At 38.2% G+C, this 16,438-nt stretch overlaps 1 pseudogene; it reads left to right on the forward strand.

The window, feature by feature from the left end:
* The first annotated feature begins 5,655 nt into the window (after window positions 1-5,655).
* On the forward strand, window positions 5,656-6,582 carry LOC149819713 (transcription factor MYBC1 pseudogene; annotated as a pseudogene).
* Window positions 6,583-16,438: the final 9,856 nt, after the last annotated feature.

The raw sequence follows: 16,438 nt of genomic DNA on the forward strand, positions 1-16,438 counted from the left end.
TGAAAAAGTAAACTTGACTGACATGTTGGTCTTGTTGGAGGTAGTTACTCCTTTATTGTACTTAAACTGTTGATTTAAGCTAAAATATTTTTTATGTAATTTATCATGTTGGTCATATTTTGTATTTTTTTATGTAATTTAATGTGTTGTTATGTGTTAATCCTTGTATGAATCCCTGTAGGTTTGGTTATGGGAACACATATCTATTGGAAGGCCCTTGAGAAACCAGGTTGTTCATGAATTTTCATGTCTCACAATGTATATATGTAATATTAACAAAGATGCACCTCATGGAAGGAAGTCTCACAATTTTCATGTCTCGTCATCATATGGGTTGTGGCCAATACTTCAAGAAATTGTAAAAGCTAACCGGGGCAGATGTAAGTATATTTTTTTGTTAACATGTCATACATGTTTTTAAGTTATGCAATATAGAACTAACCATGAATGAAACTTCATTACGTAGGTAAACTGGTGCCCCTATGAAGATACAAGTGAGGAGGAGGAGAACTGGGATATCGTTGTGCAAGCAAAGGCTATGATGAGAAAGGACATTTGTTTACATATGATAATGGACAAGCATCTTCAAGCGAAAATATTATTATTTTTGTTTGATAAAGCATCTTCAAAGCACACACAGATCTTCAAAACAAACATATTATATTCATTAAAAAGTGCCCAAAACTGTATGTAAGGAGGAAATTTTAAGGTCCATAGGTTGGAGACCACAAAGAACTCACCTTTCGATCTAACAAGAGAAGTCAATAAAAAGAATATCGCAACCTCGTCAAAATCACAGGAAAAGTCGTTGGAGATAAGAAAAACTCAAAATTTGTATGGAGGGGATTTTGGGGATCACAGGTTGGAGACTAGGAAGAACCCTAGATTTTGTTAAAGAAGCAAAAATTTTGATATGCTAGTTCCGGGTCAAAAATAACCCTAAGCGAAAATAACCCCGATCCAGACACAGTACCAACATCTCAAACGCTGAAAAAAGGAGCCTGTTTTAAATTTTAAAAGACATTCGCAGATTTTTTATGTGACATTATTTCATTTTTTATGCAAAGTAACTCAAGTATTTGTGCAGTTTCTTGGTTCAAATTTAAAAGAAATTTCACAAATTTTTATGCAAAGACTCAGGTATTTGTGATGTTTGGAAGTTCGCGTTTACAAGAAAGTTCACTCACACATATTTTATGCGACATTACATTTTTTATGCGAGATAATTCAAGTATTTGTGAGGTTTGTCGGTTCGAGTTAAAAAAAAACTGGATATTTTTTATGTGAGGTAACTCAATTATTTGCGATGTTTATCGGTTAGAGTTAAAAAAAATATTTGCAGATTTTTTATGTGATGTTATTACATTTTTTATGTGAGGTAATTTAACTATTTGTTATGTTTGTTAGTTTGAGTTAAAAAAAATCGTAGATTTTTTATGCAATATTATTATATTTTTTATGTGAAGTAACTCAAGTATTTACGATGTTTGACTATTAGAGTTAAAAAATAAATCTTAGAATTTTTATGCGATGTTATTACATTTTTTATGCGAGGTAACTCAAGTATTCTCGATATTTGTTGGTTTGAATTAAAAAATTTCTATTTTTAATGCAAATTTAAGAACTTTTTATGCGAAGTAACTCAAATATTTGCGATATGTCGGTTCTAGTTTAAAAGAAAGTTTGCTCGCATTTATTTTACAAAAATTTGGTAAATTTTTAATGCACGGTAACTTAGGTATTTATGAGGTTGTAGTTTTGATGGAGACGAAGGAAATTTACACTGAAAATGATATGTATGAGGGTTAAAAATGTCATAAAAATAACAATAATTGCAATTTTGGATAGCAGACAAATTTGCTAAATTTAAAAGCATTTCATGAAACATGTCATTTTTGCCATACAGTATTATCATTTTACGAATAAAAATTAAGGAACACAAATATTTTTGTCTTGATTGAAGAAAATGGTGGCACTGAACCAAATCGTAGATTGAATCATTGAAAACTATCTCTGGCATAAGAAAATTAGTACCATTGCAAGTACATTTTTAGTGAGTAGGTGGTAGCTACCTACCGTTAGCTTATCAGGCTTTTGAAGGGTTTTTTTCTTCATATTTTTCTTAAATATGACCATACAGTTGTGTTCTATGTGCTTGATTTTATAGGAATCAACTCTTGGAGCGATTCATATAGATAGGTATGTTTTATAAGGTTTAAAAAATCAATAGTCTAAGAATTTTATAAATATTCAAAGCATAAAAAAACATGATCCAAATGTCGTTTCCTAGCTAGTCAACCATGCCGAACACATCCGCAGCTACCACTTTTTCCATTTTTAGTAAATTGAACTGTTATAAATAATAAGATTAATAAAAAGATCAATAAAAAGATCATTACATATCGATTATCACGGTTAATTTACTTTAAAACAACATGCTCTAAACCAATAAATTCAAACATTATAAGATTAATTGCACCAAAATGTAATTATAAAAAGCTTTTCACATGCAACATTGTCTCTCTCAGAGAGAGAGAGAGAGAGAGAGAGAGAGAGGTGCATGATCGCTTTTAAACATGACCAAAATGAACTCGTGCAGAGCATCCATCGTGCGCGTGATGGACACTCTTGCTTGTTTATGCCGAACAAGAGCTTTAGCGGCAACAAAAAGTCAAAGGTCTTAGACCTTTACTAGAGACTTTTTTGGCTGCTAAAAGTTTTGTATACGACCTTTAGCAGCGACAAAAAGTCGCCACTAAAGGTCTTCTTTGGCGGAACCATGCGCGAAGCGTCCATCACACGTGGGATGGATGCTCTGCGCGAGTTCGTTTGGGTCATGTTTGAAAGTGTTGATGAGTGTTCATGCACCTATGAGTTTTCGTGTGTGTATATATATACACAAGACCTTTAGACTTTTTGTCGCCGCTAAAGCTCTTGTTCAGCAGAAACAAGCATGAAGCGTCCATCACGCGTGCAAACGTGATGGATGCTCCGCTCGAGTTCATTTTCGTCATGTTCAAAAGCGATCACACACCTACTTGTTGCTCATATATATATATATATATATACTAAATGGAACATGTTAAATATATGCATGTGCAGTTGCATCTGGTGGCGAAAATCCACACTAACATGTTTTAAGCTTTTTAATAATAACCATGATGTAAATAAATGATGATTATTAGAGGTAACTATTAACAGATTTTTGTTCGGTCCAATAAAGTCCGGACCAAGTCCAAGCACACAAGCACTAAGCTAACCTCATTTTATCATTTGTATCTTAAGTCTCGTCAGAAGCCCAAAGGGACTCTGCACACCTGGCTAGGTGAGTCGGCTTAAGGCGTTTACGCTGAACATCGACTCAGGGTGTGTACCTCACCAAAGGGATGGAGACTTTTTTTTCCTTTTTTTAAAAGGCAAGACGGGGTTAGGCAGATTCCTACCAATTATACAACTTTACCATTGGGTTTTGAACCTGCAACGTCCCAACATAAGGTGAAGTGGATTAGCTGCTCCTAACAGACAAGCGGAGTCTCCGTTGGTGATGGATGGAGAGACTTTTCTAGTGAGTAGAGAGTGGGTACTTCAAGGAGTTTTACATTGCGAATACCGGAACATGACCGTAGTCAACGTCATGAACATTGATATCTTTGTTATTTTGAAAATATCGCCATAGTATTGGTATTTCAAGGTCAGTCAATATTTTTTCAAGATTTTCAAAATATCTTCAGAACCTAAACTATCATGATTTTTTGTTGAGATATTATCGAGATTTTCAAACAACAAATTTTTTTATATTTATTTTTTTAAAATAATTTCTTTATTTTTTGCAAGAAAAATATTATAAAACCTATTATTTTCTATCTTTCTTATTATTCATAGCTTTTGAGATTTTCTCGAGGAAAATAAAATTTTAAAAACATCTCTGAAAAAAACCCTCACCGAAAAGTTACCTTGCAGGATACAGGTGATTTATTCTTGTTAATAAAAAGAAAAAGGACTTATGAGAAGGCAGAGTAAACTCTCTTTAAATCTTTAGAATATATTATCATGACCTAGAAATTGTTCAATCAACCTTGATGTATCCCAATTTAGAACTTTGAGGCCCACCATGCATGCCCATAGACAGTCAAGGCCCACCCATATACATGTTTTTGTGCAAACTAAATAATGAAATGGGCTTGGTCCTACCAATCTTAGCCCATTACAATCTTAGCCCATTATTTAGTTTTTGTGTAAACTAAATAATGAAATGGGCTTAGGATTATGATGAATGAGGTTACCAACTTACCATGACCTCACCACAGAAGTGGTATCCCATGTGGTAAGCGGGGTCCTGTGTCAAGCTGAAGGCCCAGGATCGAATCCCTCTGCCACATGAAGCGGCTGTTGTTCTGATAGGGGTCGGCCTAACCTCAGCTTGTCTTTAAAAAGAAAATACCATGACCTCTCACTAGGTAGACCCAGTCAACCTAGGCATGGTCTTCAGGGACCAAGCCCCACAAGTAGGGATTTAAGTGGTTCTGATTCGGATTGTTTGTGAGCTAAGCAGATTCTAATTGGGATTCCGATTCAGATGAAGAAAAGCTCTTACCAGTTTGCCTTTTTTTTTTTACATGTGATTCAAATAGTCATCAAACTTCGATATTTGGTAGCAAAAAAAATCAAAATCATATCTGTATCCGGCTATAATCGGATATGGTTTTGGTTTACCAAATGCAACTAAACGGAATCGTAATTCAGTTAAAATCTGATCGATTGACCCACAAGGGATCAAATATGCATTAAAAAGGGAAAAAAGAAAATAGAAAAGCGTAAATAAATGTGATGTTGAAGTTGTCCAAGTGTAGAGATGACATTTAACATTGCTTTTAACTCAAAATCATTTATTAGTATTATAAATGTCCATAAAAAAGGTATATTTTCCCCTTCCTCCTCCTTTCCAACAACTCCTCGGATCTCTCACATTTCCATTTATTTATTAACATTTAAAATGAAAGCTAAACAACAAAAAATATCCAATCAATCAATAATAATTAAACTAATAAAAAGCAGACTCATTTCGAGGAAGATGTGTAGTTATCAGTTTTAGAAAATGACCAATATACCCTTCATGACTTCAGTGAAGCCTTAAACTGATAAATTCGTTGACCAGTGATGCCCTCTACAATACCAATTAAGACCACGTCCTGTTCTCATTCACCTTCAACTTTTGGTTTAGATGATTTTTTTGGGTCTTTGGTCATGTTTCATGCTATACCAAAGTGTCTTGATGCAGGTTGGTCTGGGTTGAGTTGTTGGGGCTGGCAGGCACACAGAGACAGAGAGAGAGAGAGAGAGCCCACTGGAGCCCATAACATTGGTGTGTATATGTCCAAGGCCCATTAAAGACATGGATCAGATCCCTGATCAACAAAAATGAAGAAAAACCAAATTGAACTCCATCCAGATCAAACATCTTCAATGGAACAATGGATCTCCAAATGCCCAACTAAAGAACAAAAGAAGGACAATATGGTCAGTTCACAAAATCCCCATAAACAGAATCTGACATTCTGCAAAATCGTGAGGGGGCAATCCCGTCAATATGAAGCCACCCCAGATCCCACCTCCCTTAAAACACACAGAAGCAGACGTCCGCCAGGATCTGCTCCCTCCTCTCCCAAATGAAATGAACTACCACTACGATACCACCACCACCACCAAGCCAGTCTGTAGCTCGGACCAGAATCCACCGAACCTACCCAGCGAGCCCACTCTAGCCCACACATGAGAGACGACACCTCCTGGTTCGCCCACTGGGAGGAGGAGCTCCCCTCCCAGGATGAGCTCATGCCCCTCTCCCAAACCCTAATCACCCCCGACCTCGCTGCTGCCTTCGACATCTCCACCACCTCCCCATCTCGGCCTCTGCCTTCTCCGGCGGCCGCGCCGGAGACCCAGCCGGACGACGACTTCGAATCTTCGTCCGGAGCCGGTGACGAGCCCGCCCGCACACTGAAGCGGCCGCGCCTCGTCTGGACTCCCCAGCTGCACAAGCGATTCGTCGACGCCGTCGCCCATCTGGGCATCAAGAACGCCGTTCCCAAGACCATCATGCAGCTGATGAACGTCGACGGCCTCACCAGGGAGAACGTCGCCAGCCACCTCCAGAAGTACCGCCTCTACCTCAAGAGGACGCAGGGGTTGTCCGGCAGGGACGCCGGAGGTGGCGGAGCCCCCGCCGGCCCACCCTCTGCCTGCGATCACCTCTTCGCCTCCACCCCGATTCCGCCCCACCACCTTGCCCCCTTCTTGCCCGTCGGAATCCACCCCTCTGCTGCTGCTGCTCACCACCACCACTTCATCGGAGGGCCGTTGACGCCACCTTCTGCCGGGTTCCCGGGGGGGTTCGATCATAGGTACTTGGCTCGGCACCAGGCTGTCCATAGGGTGGTGCCACCGGGGGCGGGGGCAGGGGCGGGGGTAGTGATGGGGAAGATGAGGGAGTTCGGGGGCGAGGTGGATGAATTTGGGTCGGATTCTACCACGGGGACGCCCGCGAGAAAGATGCTGACTTTGTTCCCAACGGGAGATGATTGACGCTCGTTGGTGGTGTTGGTACCTTGGTTTGTTGATTGTAGTGTAAATTGAGTTCTGGCTTTTCTATTTTCTTTTTCTTCCTCTGAATCGGAGAAGGGAGGGCATTGGGTGTTGATGATCGGAGAGGAATTGTATTGGGCATTCGATTGGGGGAGTTTGGTACCGATGATTATGGGCAAATTGAGTTGGGTTTTCAATTAGGAGGGTAGGGGATTGATGAACAAAGGGTGATTAATTTGGTCTTTTGTTTAGGGAATTGAGTACTGATCGTCAGGGTGAAAGAGAGTCGGGCTCTGAATCAGATTCATGATTTTTTTCTTTATCTTGTTGTTGTTGTAGTTGTTCATAGAATCGTCTATCCCTTTGTGGGTGGATTTGAAAGATACGAAGTTGCTGATTAGTTGTTCCTAGTGCTTCTCTCTCTCTTGATTTATAGTCATCTTCACTGGTAAACTTGTTAGTTTAGCACTAAAGTGTTTCTATCAATTGAAAGTCGGTTGGCTTAGAGTTCATTTTTTATCATGAGCTGAAGAGATGGAAGTTGACTGTATGATGCTTTGTTTCTTAACATTGATTGAAATACTACCTACTTTTTTGTTGAATCAATTCAAGAAATGACCTAAGTTTCTGTTTAAAATTGCTTTCGGGAATTATTTGGATGTTTTGCTTTTAACTAGGAGAGGTCTGTTGAATGTGGATTATGTAAACTCTCTTTTTCCCTCAATTTTGTCACTTATGCGATGTAGTGTGCTTATTTTTCCCTTTCTTATTTGAAATGGTAGAACACTTTCAAGTTATTTCTCCTTTATTTATCTCTTGTTCCTTTTTCCTCCTTTGTCATGCTTATTGAATGCAGAACAAGCGGACAGTCTTCCGTGGAGAAGAGAACTGGGAACTTGAACTACTAGAGAATACCCAGCCCATGCCCATTTTCTGCGGTTAGCTGGTACACGACATATATGGGCATAAAAATCTGTAATACCTGTTTGGATTTAGTCACATCATAAATTTTTGATATGGGAACATATCAGTTGCAACCGTTCTGAGTATATATTTTCATGTTTAGGACTTTTGATGTTGTACATATCGAGGTAAGGTCCTTCATGCCTAATGACTGATGTATATGTGTGCTGACATCTACATGCACTTAGCCACGCAATCTGTGCATGTGTAATAGATATGCAGATAGACTATGGTGGAAATATGCAGGCATTCTGTATGTATGCCTGTAGGCGTGCAACCATGTCCCTAGTAGAGGTTTCCAGTAGAAGGTGATGGTGCTTCCATGTTTGGCTTTACTCGAGCTATTATTTATAATGTATGTTTAGTTTTAGCATTATCTTGGAATGTTCAGTGCATGAGATTCTAGAGGTGAAGTTTTAGAGTTTCATGCGTGCTTTTACATGCATTTAGCTATTGTATATTGTACTTTCATAGGTTGCTGCTGCCAATTTCATGAATAGGTGTTCCATATCTCTTTCTAAAAGCTTGGTTTTCAGATATATGTTTGTGGCAATCTTATACTTGAAAAATGCTGTTGTATTTTGTCCTTGAATATACATTGCCCTTGGATACGAAACAATGATGTTTGTGTGGTTGTGGTGTAACGAACACAAACAATTACTTAGTTTTGAGATGCCTATGGATGCTAGTTGAGAAGTCGGGAGTTAATGAAGCACTATTGAAGTTAGCAGGCTGAGAAGTGGATCTTTTGTCAGGCATTTTGCAAGTTTTAAATCTAATTTTTTCTTATTGCAAGAGCTTATGGTAGTTGCAGGCCTGAAGAAGTTGCACATTTTTTATTAGTTGAGCCTCTAGATGTGATTTAGAAGATCCTAGGATGGGAGACAGACACAAGGGTAGTGGATATAGTTAACATCTAGCTAAATAGGTGTGTTGAATCTTATTTGTTACCATAAGCTGGCTGGAATTAAGAATTCACATGTAAAAATGTATGAGAGAAACCGATCATAAAGCAGTAAGTTATCCTTTTCTGGCAAATTTGTGACCAAGCACAATTGTTGCATCTGGCATCAGCTTCTTCATTGTTCCAGTGAATAGAAAGTGGTTGGATAGGGAATACCACCATTATGAAAATCTGCATATGGTTTTTAGTTTAAAGCTTGTGGTAGTAAAATAAAGGCAAGTAAAGCAGTATGGCCGCAGCTGTATTTTTGGGTCTTGGTGATGGAGAAAGTAGAACGATATTTTTGCATAACATAATGACTCTGCTTTTAGCTGCAACGAAAGCTGGAAAAAGAATACTCATTGTGTTGAACTATTTCAATCTGGATTCTGGAGATTCCAGACATCTGTTATATTAGTTCGGGAACATATTTTGATGATAGATCATTAATCATGTAAAAGTGTTATAAGTAGGAATGGATTAATTCGAGGATGACAAATATGCTCATGTTAGCCAGCACTATTTTGTATTTTATCCAGAATTTTCAGAAAAGGCAGTCTCTGCCATGAAATTTCAGGTAAAACTGTATCAATAAATTGATGGCGCAGTAGAAAGCGAGCAGTAACCGGGATTCACCTCAACAGCTACAATGATAGAAGATGGAGAGTAGAAGAGGGATATGAAGGTATATGCCTTCTGTAGGTTTGCTTCAAGAGTGTTGTGTATTATCTTGTATATCTTTGTATACGTGTTGGGCATATATGTATACACTCTTGGATCCCCTACTGCCCAGTCTTGGCAGTTAAGCCATTGAGAGAAAAGCGGCACATGATCTTTATTAAAACAATTTTATAAAACAAAAATTTGATTTTGAATTATCTTTTTGGAAAAGGTCCGCAAAACTCATAACCGTGAGCGGGCCCACCCACGATTATGAGATACAAGAAGGATATGGATCATGGCCATATACCAACATCTCCCACTTGGCCATGAGACTGCTGGTTTGCTCCCACTTTCATGGGCTTCCCAACAAAAATTACGGATTTTCCATATCATGGTTTTCATCGTAATCTATTCACAGATATCTTAGCCCCATATGGGCTACGTGCTTAGTAAACAGTTCCTCTGAGATTCCTTTAGTCAAAGGGTCAGCCACCATATCTAATGTCGGCAAATAGTCAACATTTATCTCACCTTTCTCAATCATTTCATGTACATAATGATATTTCACCATTATGTGTTTACTTTTTGAGCTATCTAACTCCACTTTTCATTAATGAGATTGCTGCCTGATTATCACAATATAATTGAACAAGTTCTTTCACAATTTCCAACTTTAGGTCTTTTAGAAACCTGTTAATTCAGACAACAAAGGTTGTGGCTATATTACAAACGATGTACTCAGCCTCTTGAGTGTGCTGAGCTACACATCCTTGTTTCTTGCATGACCAAGCAACAACTCCACCTCTAAACAAAAAGATATAGCCAGAGGTAGACTTGCTATCATCTTTGAATCCAGCAAAGTCAACATCAGAATATCTGACCAATTCTAGCTCATCAGTCTGGAAACACAATTGTAGTCCTTTCGACCCTTTTAAATATCAGAATATTCTTTTAATGGCTTGCCAGTGAGGCCACCCAGGATTTTTCTGATATCGACTGACAAGACCTACTGCAAAACTTATATCATGTCTTGTACACAGCATCACGTACATCAAGCTGCCAACAACTTGAGCATAAGTTACGTTCAGCTTCTGTTGTCCCTCACCTGGACAATCACTCTTACTCAAATTAACTCCTTTAGCTACAGGAGTTCCAATCGGTTTGGAGTCGTGCATCCGAAATTTCTTTAAAATATAATTAATATATTTTTCTTGACTAAGACTAAGGATCTTAGACTTTCTGTCATGGGTGATTTTAATTCCTAAAATGTAGGATCCTTCACCCATATCTTTCATTTCAAAATTGGTGTTCAACCAATGCTTAGTCTTAGTTATCATGTCATTGTCATTTCCTGTCAATAATATGTCATCAACATACAGAGACAATGCAAAAATGACTCCCACTTTTCCAAACATATACACAGTGGTCTAATTGATTGGCTACATATCCAATATTTGTGATAGCTTTGTGAAAAAACAAATACCACTGTCTTGGTGATTGTTTTAGCCCGTACAAGGATTTTTTTTAACTTGTACACTTGTCTTTATCAATAATATATCTCTCAGGTTGTTCCATATATATTATTTCTTTTAAGTCACCATTCAGGAAGGCAGTTTTTACATCCATTTGCCATACATCTAAATCATAGAAAGCCGCTATGGAAAGAATTATCCTGATGGAGGCAAACTTAGCTAATGATGAATAGGTTTTTGTATAGTCAATACCTTCTTTTTGTGAGAAACCTTTTGTTACCAGTCTTGCTTTGAATTTATCAATTGTTCCATCAACTTTATACTTTTTCTTTAGAACCCATTTACAACCAACTGGTTTTCTTCCTTCAGGAAGGCCTGTTAATTCCCAAACTTGGTTCTTTTTAATGGATTCAATTTCTTCATCCATGACTTCATTTCAATCTGACGATTCATGTGAATTTATTGCATCATTGTATGTCAGATTATCAATCATTTCATCCAGGTCTACATAATAACAAAGCTCCTCAGTCAAATAAACATAGTAATCATCCAAATAGGATGGGGGAGCTCTAGACCTTTTATGACCACCCCGATTTTGAGAAGTAGAGGCACCGAAATCAGTTGGTTCATTGCCTAATTGATCTACAGATGGTTCATTGACTAACTGTTCATTTAGATCATCAAGATCATCCAGTAAATCAAATTGATCTTTCACTGGATAAGTGGATTTATTATTGAGTTCTTCTAAGAACTCTACGTCTCTACTCTCAATTAGTCTCATATGTTGATGGTATAATCTATAGCCTTTGGATCCTTTTGGGTATCCAATAAATATGCATCTTACAGATCTATTATCCAATTTATCCATCTTTGGATCTAAGATCTTCACATGTGCTACAGATCCCCATCTTCTGAGATGACACAAATCTGATTTCGAACCAATCCATCTTTCATAAGGGGTAGTTGGGACTACTTTGAAGGGCACTCTGTTCAATGTATACATAGTTGTGTTTACAGTTTCACCCCAAAATACCTTGAGTAATTGTGCCAACATGAATCTCACCATGTTCAAGAGGGTTCGATTACACCTCTCAGCAACACCATTTTGTTGTGGTGTTCTAGGCATTGTTCTTTGTCTATTTATTTCAAGATCCTTACAATATTCACAAAATTCATTTGAGGTGTATTCACCTCCTCTATCGGACCTTATTACTTTAATATATCTTTTGAGTTGTTTTTCGACTTCAATTTTATATTCCTTGAATTTTTCAAAAACCTCAGACTTTTGTCTGATTAGATACAAATATCTATATCTTGAAAAATCATCAATAAAAGTTATAAAATATAACATGCCACTATGAGTTTGGACTCTGAACGATCCACAAATATCTGTATGGATAATTTCTAATAAATCAGTAGCACGTATCACATTGGATGGAAAAGGTTTTCTTGCCATCTTACCATAAATACAGGACTCACATTTTTTAAAGTGAGTTTCATTAAAGGCAGGTATTATTCCTTGCTGTGCTAATTTCTTCATTTTCTTTATACTTATATGTCCTAGCCTTTTATGCCAGACCTCAGCATTAAATGCACAGTCAATATAAGCAGAAACAAATCCTTTATTGTCACATAACTTGAACATACTATGTTCTTTTACAAAATTTTCTTCGAAAAGGACCTTGCCATGCTTTCTTACTGTAACCTTACCAGGGACAAACCTGACTTAAAAACCTTTACCGGTCAAAGCTAATACAGACTAGGTTCCTCCTCATGGAGGGTACATACAAAGCCTCATTTAATAAAATACTAGTGCCTCCCACATTGAGTCTATAAGACCCAATACCCATTACATCAAAGTAGGAATGATTTCCCATATACACTTTATGTTCACCAGGACCAAGCTCTTTATTATCTACTGCCCCTTCTGTGGTCTTGGATATATGTCAGGTAGCTTCAGAATCTACCCACCATCCAGACAACTCTTCATTTGCAAATAAGCATTCAAACACTACACAGATGACTTCTTTGTTGTCATTTCTGCTCCTGTTGTTGTTGTTTCTCTCATTGTACCCATAGTTTCCATGGTTCCCATTGTTGGAGAACTTTGTCTTGCAGTTTTTCTGGATATGTCCCAACTTTCCGCATTTGTAACACTTCACTTGAGAACCGTTGTTCCCTTGAGGCCTTCGAAAACCTGCATTTTGACCTCTGTTTAACTTGCTATTTTTACTACCCTTTCTTTTAAACTGGTTGGCTTTAAAGGGTACTCGGCTATTGGAGGGCTTGTCCTGGGCTATCATTAGCTCTGATTTCTTATCTTTCGCCATATATTCTTGTTCAATGGCCAACTGAAGGGGTAGTTTGGTCAGGTTAAGGCTTTTGGAGTTTAGCCTAAGAGCAGTGGTTACCATCTTCCAGGAAGCTGGCAAACTATTCAAAATAGTGGATACATTCATCCTATTTGGTATAACATTACCTGCTATGGCTAGGTCTTTAGCCATTACCAACATCCGGTTGACATGATCAACTATATTATCGGACTCCTTCATTCTATATGAGTTGTACTGTTCAAGGAGCAATTGGATATGGACTTCAGATGTTGTATCATATTTGGCAAATATGGCATCCATCATTTCTTTTGCAGTTTTATAATCCTCAAAGACTCTAATTAAATCATCATCCATATATGTTAACATGATAGCACTAGTCATAAGGTCATCCTTTTTAAATTTGTCATATTTGTCTTTTTCCTCTTTAGTGGCAGTCTCCTTAGGTTGAATCATAGTTTTCTGGAGAACATACTCCAGGCCTTCTAGAGTCAAGGCCAAGGGAATCCTATGCTTCCAAATGGGAAAGTTGGTCTCATTTAGTTTATTGGTCTTAGCAAGCTCTGACGCACACACCCTACTCACCATTTTCTGAATATTAAATTTGTATTATTATAACAAGTTTAACAGAACAAAAAAAAATTAAATTAGTTTTACTTGAAGAAACCAAGATGGTTGATACTTAATGAAGCAAAATAATTCTTGAAGAGTAAAAATAAATAAATTATTAATAAGCTTTAATTTGGAAGAATGGTCCACGGCTAAAAAGATAAAATAAAACGTTTTCTGCTAAATTCTGAAGTTCAGAGGTACTGAAATGGAATTTCTCTATAAGTTTCAGTTTTTACAAGAAATTTTCTGACGCAAACCTCTTTTTGTAAAAACTGAAAACATAAAAGGTGGCGGCTTAAATAAAAACACAATTGAACCCCCTTTTTTAAAAAAGACTAACAATTTTTGGGGAAAATTGAAATTTTCTAAAAAAAGATAAAAACTCAATTTTTTCCGTTTTCTTATGCATATTTTCCGCGTCTCTCTCTCTCTCTCTCTTCAGAGGCTTCTTCACAAAGCTTCTCTGCGTTTCTCGAGGCTTCTTCACGAAGCTTCTCTACGTTTCTCGAGGCTTCTTCACGAAGCTTCACTGCCTTTTCTTTGCGTTTTTTTTAGGGTTTTGCAAAAAAAAAGAAATCACGGCTTAAGGAGATCGATCGTCAGAGTGATCGACGGTCGACCGACAATACCGGAAAAAAAATGGAGCAGAAAACACCGGTCGGTGTTCGAACGACTGAAAATACCGTCAAAAAAATGTTGTTGGGCCGATGACAATGCTTGCAGAGGGTGTTTCTGGCCGCTGCTATTCCCAGGTGCGATGAATCTCCGTCATAAGGCTGAAACCACTGGTCACAGTCGGCAGTCACAGGAGACCACCGAGGAGCAGATGATGTTCCTTGATTTCTGCTGAGAAAAAAAAAACGAAGACAAAAAAAATGGCCAAATCTGCCTCAAGCCTTCTTCTGTTCCTTTTTTTTTTACTCTTCTCCAGAGACTTCCTGCGGAAGATTCTCGGCTTCCTTCACCGGATGCAATCTACGACATTGGGAAGACGACATCCGAAGGACCTGATGCTAGGAGGGAGTTGTTCGCTGTGGTTGAATGCAAAAAAAAAAAAAACTGAAGTTCCTCCTTCCTCCTTTTTTTTAAAAAGGTCGATGTGGTTTAACGTCTGTAGATGAGGCAGAAACTGGCCGGAAGCCCAGTCTTCAAAGAAGACCCTGGTTGTAGTGCCTCTTTTGGGATTTGAGACGAAAGAGTCTAATGACTCTGTTTCGATGGTCTCCTCCCCTGTTATTTTATTTTTTATTTTTTTATTTTAGGAACAGTAAGACTCAGGGAATCTCTTGGTTAAAAAAAAGAACCAGATAGCTACACAGCAGAATCCGTTAAGGTATTTGACTATGCTAGCAATTATTATTATTATTATTTTTTAACTGATAAAGTTAAAGACTTCATCAAGCCTCGGTTTGTAGAGGCAAAGAACAGAAAGAATAAAAATATGTGCGCGTGTTTGTTTATGCACTGCCAAATAAGGGGCTTCTCTATTGAGCCCTGGCTTACTTGTATACGCTTAATCTGGTTGCTGGTGACTTGTTGAAACGGGTAACTGTGATTCACAACCGAGATAAGCGTTTGGAGCCTGATCACCACATGTCGGGAAGAGTACCACCGATTGAAAAAAGTCCCCTGCACCAACCTTAGCTCTGATACCACTGATGGCGCAGGAGAAAGCGAGCAATAACAGGGATTCACCTCAGCTTCTACAATGATAGAAGATGGAGAGTAGAAGAGGGATATAAAGGTATATGCCTTCTGTAGGTTTGCTTCAAGAGTGTTGTATCTTGTATATCTTTGTATACGTGCTGGGCATATATGTATACACTCTTGCATTCCCTAGTGCCCAGTCTTGGCAGTTAAGCCATTGACAGAAAAGCGGCACATGATCTTTATTAAAACAGTTTTATAAAACAGAAATTTGATTTTGAATTATCTTTTTGGAAAAGGTCTGCAAAACTCATAACCGTGAGCTGGCCCACCCACGATTATGAGATACAAGAAGGATATGGATCATGGCCATATACCAACATAAATTACCTATTCATTTTTGCCCAAACCTCGGTCATACCTGGCCTATGCCAGCTGAGTTTTTACATGGCAGGTCAAGTTCTTATTAATGTGTGTCTCAACCTAAAAATGAACCAAGCCACCACCGGACAGAGCTTAGTAGGCTTTGGTCAAGGCAGGTTCGGATCTACCTAAGAGCGTCACAGTCATATGTCCACACCATGGGGCCATTCCCCTAGCCCACTGCATAGAAATAAGCCAGCATTCATTTATTATCAATGGGCACCATCCGAATCCACAAAATGTTTGTGGTACTCGCAACCCAATGGGATGTCAAAAATCTGAAAAAGTGACAACTTATTTTATTTTTGTCTTTTCATGTTGCTGCTGTATGTACAATATTGTTGGGAAATCGTAGATGCAAGTTGCATCCGCTCAGTCTGACCTCATGTGTTCAATATGTTTTGTTTGGTAGGAAATGTAATGAGATATTGCGGAAATATAAAGAGTGCATACAAGCACATACAACAATGGATAAAAGAGAAAATATCACAAGTCCACGAAGGGACAATACAAGCACAAGCCTTTAAGAAGGCAACAATATACAAAGCCTCTTATTGAAAAGAGAGAGGAGCTCTCCAAGATAAGAATACACAAGGGGATCACCCCTATTTATACAAGAGAAGGAGGAGGAAAAAGGAGGGCCAAAGGGCCTCAAAAGGAGAGCCAAAAGGGGGCTCCCATAGAGTCGTTGGGAGCCCCCAACGGTCACATTTGTGACCGTTGGGGGCTCCAACGACTTCTATGTTGGAGCCCCTTTAGGTCCTCAAAAATAATAAAAAAAGAAATGAAAAAATAAAAAATAA

This window comes from Nuphar pumila, chromosome 12 (assembly GCF_984573655.1).
Source record: "Nuphar pumila chromosome 12, dmNupPumi1.hap1.1, whole genome shotgun sequence".
Taxonomy (NCBI): Eukaryota; Viridiplantae; Streptophyta; class Magnoliopsida; order Nymphaeales; family Nymphaeaceae; genus Nuphar; species Nuphar pumila.